This window comes from Lepisma saccharinum, unplaced genomic scaffold (assembly GCF_977018435.1).
Source record: "Lepisma saccharinum unplaced genomic scaffold, izLepSacc3.1 HAP1_SCAFFOLD_43, whole genome shotgun sequence".
Classification (NCBI taxonomy): Eukaryota; Metazoa; Arthropoda; class Insecta; order Zygentoma; family Lepismatidae; genus Lepisma; species Lepisma saccharinum.
Window position 1 is genome coordinate 3,535,253 of NW_028142903.1, and position 7,972 is coordinate 3,543,224.

Below are 7,972 nucleotides of genomic sequence, written 5' to 3' on the forward strand. Positions count from 1 at the left end.
GAGATTGGGGTCATCAAGATTTTGCACGGATTTTTTAGGAATTTTCAAATTTTCAGATGGGAGGTTCCAGATAAGGTCAAAAACGACATACTCAGATCTTCACCAAACTTTGCAGGGATACATTGGATATCAAGACACGTGGAAAAAACGTACAAAACAAGAGATTGGAGACATCAAGATTTTCGACGAATTTTTTAAGAATTTTCAAATTTTCAGATAGGAGGTTCCAGATAAGGTCAAAAACTACATACTCAGATCTTCACCAAACGTTGCAGGGATACTTTGCATGTCAAGACACGTGGAAAAAACGTACAAAACAAGAGATTGGGGTCATCAAGATTTTCGACGAATTTTTTAAGAATTTTCAAATTTTCAGATGGGAGGTTCAATATAAGGTCAAAAACTACATACTCAGATCTTCACCAAACTTTGCATGGATACATTGGATGTCAAGACACGTGGAAAAAACATACAAAACATAGGATTCGGAACATCAAGATTTTGGTCGAATTTTTTAAGAATTTTCAAATTTTCAGATAGGAGGTTCCATATAAGGTCAAAAACTACATACTCAGATCTTCACCAAACATTGCAGGAATACATTGGATGTCAAGACACGTGGAAAAAACGTACAAAACAAGAGATTGGGGTCATCAAGATTTTGCACGGATTTTTTAGGAATTTTCAAATTTTCAGATGGGAGGTTCCAGATAAGGTCAAAAACTACATACTCAGATCTTCACCAAACTTTGCAGGGATACATTGGATGTCAAGACACGTGGAAAAAACGTACAAAACAAGAGATTGGAGACATCAAGATTTTGGACGAATTTTTTAAGAATTTTCAAATTTTCAGATAGGAGGTTCCATATAAGGTCAAAAAGTACATACTCAGATCTTCACCAAACTTTGCATGGATACATTATGTGTCAAGACACGTGGAAAAAACGTACAAAACAAAAGATTGGAGACATCAAGATTTTGGTCGAATTTTTTAAGAATTTTCAAATTTTCAGTTGGGAGGTTCCAGATAAGGTCAAAAACTACATACTCAGATCTTCACCAAACTTTGCAGGGATACATTGGATGTCAAGACACGTGGAAAAAACGTACAAAAAAGAGATTGGAGACATCAAGATTTTGGACGAATTTTTTAACAATTTTCAAATTTTCAGATGGGAGGTTCAATATAAGGTCAAAAACTACATACTCAGATCTTCACCAAACTTTGCATGGATACATTGGATGTCAAGACACGTGGAAAAAACATACAAAACATAGGATTCGGAACATCAAGATTTTGGTCGAATTTTTTAAGAATTTTCAAATTTTCAGATAGGAGGTTCCATATAAGGTCAAAAACTACATACTCAGATCTTCACCAAACATTGCAGGAATACATTGGATGTCAAGACACGTGGAAAAAACGTACAAAACAAGAGATTGGATACATCAAAATTTTGGACGAATTTTTTAACAATTTTCAAATTTTCAGAAAGGATGTTCCAGATAAGGTCAAAAACGACATACTCAGATCTTCACCAAACTTTGCATGGATACATTGGATGTCAAGACACGTGGAAAAAACGTACAAAACAAGAGATTGGGGTCATCAAGATTTTGCACGGATTTTTTAGGAATTTTCAAATTTTCAGATGGAAGGTTCCAGATAAGGTCAAAAACTACATACTCAGATCTTCACCAAACTTTGCAGGGATACATTGGATGTCAAGACACGTGGAAAAAACGTACAAAACAAGAGATTGGAGACATCAAGATTTTGGACGAATTTTTTAAGAATTTTCAAATTTTCAGATAGGAGGTTCCATATAAGGTCATTAACTACATACTCAGATCTTCACCAAACTTTGCATGGATACATTATGTGTCAAGACACGTGGAAAAAACGTACAAAACAAGAGATTGGGGTCATCAAGATTTTGGACGAATTTTTTAAGAATTTTCAAATTTTCAGATAGGAGGTTCCATATAAGGTCAAAAACTACATTCTCAGATCTTCACCAAACTTTGCATGGATACATTATGTGTCAAGACACGTGGAAAAAACGTACAAAACAAGAGATTGGAGACATCAAGATTTTGGACGAATTTTTTAGCAATTTTCAAATTTTCAGAAAGGATGTTCCAGATAAGGTCAAAAACGACATACTCAGATCTTCACCAAACTTTGCATGGATACATTGGATGTCAAGACACGTGGAAAAAACGTACAAAACAAGAGATTGGGGTCATCAAGATTTTGGACTGATTTTTTAGGAATTTTCAAATTTTCAGATGGGAGGTTCCAGATAAGGTCAAAAACTACATACTCAGATCTTCACCAAACATTGCAGGGATACATTGGATGTCAAGACACGTGGAAAAAACGTACAAAACAAGAGATTGGAGACATCAAAATTTTGGACGAATTTTTTAAGAATTTTCAAATTTTCAGATAGGAGGTTCCATATAAGGTCAAAAACTACATACTCAGATCTTCACCAAACTTTGCAGGGATACATTGGATATCAAGACACGTGGAAAAAACGTACAAAACAAGAGATTGGAGACATCAAGATTTTGGACGAATTTTTTAAGAATTTTCAAATTTTCAGATGGGAGTTTCAATATAAGGTCAAAAACTACATACTCAGATCTTCACCAAACTTTGCAGGGATACATTGGATGTCAAGACACGTGGAAAAAACGTACAAAACAAGAGATTGGAGACATCAAGATTTTGGACGAATTTTTTAAGAATTTTCAAATTTTCAGATAGGAGGTTCCATATAAGGTCAAAAACTACATACTCAGATCTTCACCAAACTTTGCAGGGATACATTGGATATCAAGACACGTGGAAAAAACGTACAAAACAAGAGATTGGAGACATCAAGATTTTGGACGAATTTTTTAAGAATTTTCAAATTTTCAGATAGGAGGTTCCAGATAAGGTCAAAAACTACATACTCAGATCTTCACCAAACTTTGCAGGGATACATTGGATGTCAAGACACGTGGAAAAAACGTACAAAACAAGAGATTGGGGTCATCAAGATTTTGGACGGATTTTTTAGGAATTTTCAAATTTTCAGATGGGAGGTTCCAGATAAGGTCAAAAACTACATACTCAGATCTTCACCAAACATTGCAGGGATACATTGGATGTCAAGACACGTGGAAAAAACGTACAAAACAAGAGATTGGAGACATCAAAATTTTGGACGAATTTTTTAAGAATTTTCAAATTTTCAGATAGGAGGTTCCAGATGAGGTCAAAAACTACATACTCAGATCTTCACCAAACTTTGCAGGAATACTTTGCATGTCAAGACACGTGGAAAAAACGTACAAAACAAGAGATCGGAGACATCAAGATTTTCGACGAATTTTTTAAGAATTTTCAAATTTTCAGATGGGAGGTTCCAGATAAGGTCAAAAACGACATACTCAGATCTTCACCAAACTTTGCATGGATACATTGGATGTCAAGACACGTGGAAAAAACATACAAAACATAGGATTGGTGACATCAAGATTTTGGACGAATTTTTTAAGAATTTTCAAATTTTCAGATAGGAGGTTCCATATAAGGTCAAAAACTACATACTCAGATCTTCACCAAACTTTGCAGGGATACATTGGAGATCGAGACACGTGGAAAAAAAGTACAAAACAAGAGATTGGGGTCATCAAGATTTTGGACGGATTTTTTAGGAATTTTCAAATTTTCAGATGGGAGGTTCCAGATAAGGTCAAAAACTACATACTCAGATCTTCACCAAACATTGCAGGGATACATTGGATGTCAAGACACGTGAAAAAAACGTACAAAACAAGAGATTGGAGACATCAAGATTTTGGACGAATTTTTTAAGAATTTTCAAATTTTCAGATAGGAGGTTCCAGATGAGGTCAAAAACTACATACTCAGATCTTCACCAAACTTTGCAGGAATACTTTGCATGTCAAGACACGTGGAAAAAACGTACAAAACAAGAGATCGGAGACATCAAGATTTTCGACGAATTTTTTAAGAATTTTCAAATTTTCAGATGGGAGGTTCCAGATAAGGTCAAAAACGACATACTCAGATCTTCACCAAACTTTGCAGGGATCCATTGGAGGTCGAGACACGTGGAAAAAACGTACAAAACAAGAGATTGGAGACATCAAGATTTTGGACGAATTTTTTAAGAATTTTCAAATTTTCAGATAGGAGGTTCCATATAAGGTCAAAAACTACATACTCAGATCTTCACCAAACTTTGCTAGGATACATTGGATGTCAAGACACGTGGAAAAAACGTACAAAACAAGAGATTGGAGACATCAATATTTTCGACGAATTTTTGAAGAATTTTCAAATTTTCAGATAGGAGGTTCCAGATAAGGTCAAAAACGACATACTCAGATCTTCACCAAACTTTGCAGGGATCCATTGGAGGTCGAGACACGTGGAAAAAACGTACAAAACAAGAGATTGGAGACATCAAGATTTTGGACGAATTTTTGAAGAATTTTCAAATTTTCAGATGGGAGGTTCCAGATAAGGTCAAAAACTACATACTCAGATCTCCACCAAACATTGCAGGAATACATTGGATGTCAAGACACGTGGAAAAAACGTACAAAACAAGAGATTGGAGACATCAAGATTTTCGACGAATTTTTGAAGAATTTTCAAATTTTCAGATAGGAGGTTCTAGATAAGGTCAAAAACTACATACTCAGATCTTCACCAAACGTTGCAGGGATACTTTGCATGTCAAGACACGTGGAAAAAACGTACAAAACAAAAGATTGGAGACATCAAGATTTTCGACGAATTTTTTAAGAATTTTCAAATTTTCAGATGGGAGGTTCCAGATAAGGTCAAAAACGACATACTCAGATCTTCACCAAACTTTGCATGGATACATTGGATGTCAAGACACGTGGAAAAAACGTACAAAACAAGAGATTGGAGACATCAAGATTTTGGACGAATTTTTTAAGAATTTTCAAATTTTCAGATGGGAGGTTCAATATAAGGTCAAAAACTACATACTCAGATCTTCACCAAACTTTGCAGGGATACTTTGGATGTCAAGACACGTGGAAAAAACGTACAAAACAAGAGATTGGGGTCATCAAGATTTTGGACGAATTTTTTAAGAATTTTCAAATTTTCAGATGGGAGGTTCAATATAAGGTCAAAAACTACATACTCAGATCTTCACCAAACTTTGCATGGATACATTGGATGTCAAGACACGTGGAAAAAACATACAAAACATAGGATTCGGAACATCAAGATTTTGGTCGAATTTTTTAAGAATTTTCAAATTTTCAGATAGGAGGTTCCATATAAGGTCAAAAACTACATACTCAGATCTTCACCAAACATTGCAGGAATACATTGGATGTCAAGACACGTGGAAAAAACGTACAAAACAAGAGATTGGGGTCATCAAGATTTTGCACGGATTTTTTAGGAATTTTCAAATTTTCAGATGGGAGGTTCCAGATAAGGTCAAAAACTACATACTCAGATCTTCACCAAACTTTGCAGGGATACATTGGATGTCAAGACACGTGGAAAAAACGTACAAAACAAGAGATTGGAGACATCAAGATTTTGGACGAATTTTTTAAGAATTTTCAAATTTTCAGATAGGAGGTTCCATATAAGGTCAAAAACTACATACTCAGATCTTCACCAAACTTTGCATGGATACATTATGTGTCAAGACACGTGGAAAAAACGTACAAAACAAAAGATTGGAGACATCAAGATTTTGGTCGAATTTTTTAAGAATTTTCAAATTTTCAGATGGGAGGTTCCAGATAAGGTCAAAAACTACATACTCAGATCTTCACCAAACTTTGCAGGGATACATTGGATGTCAAGACACGTGGAAAAAACGTACAAAAAAGAGATTGGAGACATCAAGATTTTGGACGAATTTTTTAACAATTTTCAAATTTTCAGAAAGGATGTTCCAGATAAGGTCAAAAACTACATACTCAGATCTTCACCAAACTTTGCAGGGATACATTGGATGTCAAGACACGTGGAAAAAACGTACAAAACAAGAGATTGGAGACATCAAGATTTTGGACGAATTTTTTAAGAATTTTCAAATTTTCAGAAAGGAGGTTCCATATAAGGTCAAAAACTACATACTCAGATCTTCACCAAACTTTGCAGGGATACATTGGATGTCAAGACACGTGGAAAAAACGTACAAAACAAGAGATTGGAGACATCAAGATTTTGGACGAATTTTTGAAGAATTTTCAAATTTTCTGATAGGAGGTCCCAGATAAGGTCAAAAACTACATACTCAGATCTCCACCAAACATTGCAGGGATACATTGGATGTCAAGACACGTGGAAAAAACGTACAAAACAAGAGATTGGAGACATCAAGATTTTCGACGAATTTTTGAAGAATTTTCAAATTTTCAGATGGGAGGTTCCAGATAAGGTCAAAAACTACATACTCAGATCTTCACCAAACTTTGCAGGGATACATTGGATGTCAAGACACGTGGAAAAAACGTACAAAAAAGAGATTGGAGACATCAAGATTTTGGACGAATTTTTTAACAATTTTCAAATTTTCAGAAAGGATGTTCCAGATAAGGTCAAAAACGACATACTCAGATCTTCACCAAACTTTGCATGGATACATTGGATGTCAAGACACGTGGAAAAAACGTACAAAACAAGAGATTGGGGTCATCAAGATTTTGCACGGATTTTTTAGGAATTTTCAAATTTTCAGATGGGAGGTTCCAGATAAGGTCAAAAACTACATACTCAGATCTTCACCAAACTTTGCAGGGATACATTGGATGTCAAGACACGTGGAAAAAACGTACAAAACAAGAGATTGGAGACATCAAGATTTTGGACGAATTTTTTAAGAATTTTCAAATTTTCAGATAGGAGGTTCCATATAAGGTCAAAAACTACATACTCAGATCTTCACCAAACTTTGCAGGGTTACATTGGATGTCAAGACACGTGGAAAAAACGTACAAAACAAAAGATTGGAGACATCAAGATATTGGTCGAATTTTTTAAGAATTTTCAAATTTTCAGATGGGAGGTTCCAGATAAGGTCAAAAACTACATACTCAGATCTTCACCAAACTTTGCAGGGATACATTGGATGTCAAGACACGTGGAAAAAACGTACAAAACAAGAGATAGGAGACATCAAGATTTTGGACGAATTTTTTAACAATTTTCAAATTTTCAGAAAGGATGTTCCAGATAAGGTCAAAAACAACATACTCAGATCTTCACCAAACTTTGCAGGGATACATTGGATGTCAAGACACGTGGAAAAAACGTACAAAACAAGAGATCGGAGACATCAAGATTTTCGACGAATTTTTTAAGAATTTTCAAATTTTCAGATGGGAGGTTCCAGATAAGGTCAAAAACTACATACTCAGATCTTCACCAAACTTTGCAGGGATACATTGGATGTCAAGACACGTGGAAAAAACGTACAAAACAAGAGATTGGAGACATCAAAATTTTGGACGAATTTTTTAAGAATTTTCAAATTTTCAGATAGGAGGTTAAAGATGAGGTCAAAAACTACATACTCAGATCTTCACCAAACTTTGCAGGAATACTTTGCATGTCAAGACACGTGGAAAAAACGTACAAAACAAGAGATCGGAGACATCAAGATTTTCGACGAATTTTTTAAGAATTTTCAAATTTTCAGATAGGAGGTTCCATATAAGGTCAAAAACTACATACTCAGATCTTCACCAAACTTTGCATGGATACATTATGTGTCAAGACACGTGGAAAAAACGTACAAAACAAAAGATTGGAGACATCAAGATTTTGGTCGAATTTTTTAAGAATTTTCAAATTTTCAGATGGGAGGTTCCAGATAAGGTCAAAAACTACATACTCAGATCTTCACCAAACTTTGCAGGGATACATTGGATGTCAAGA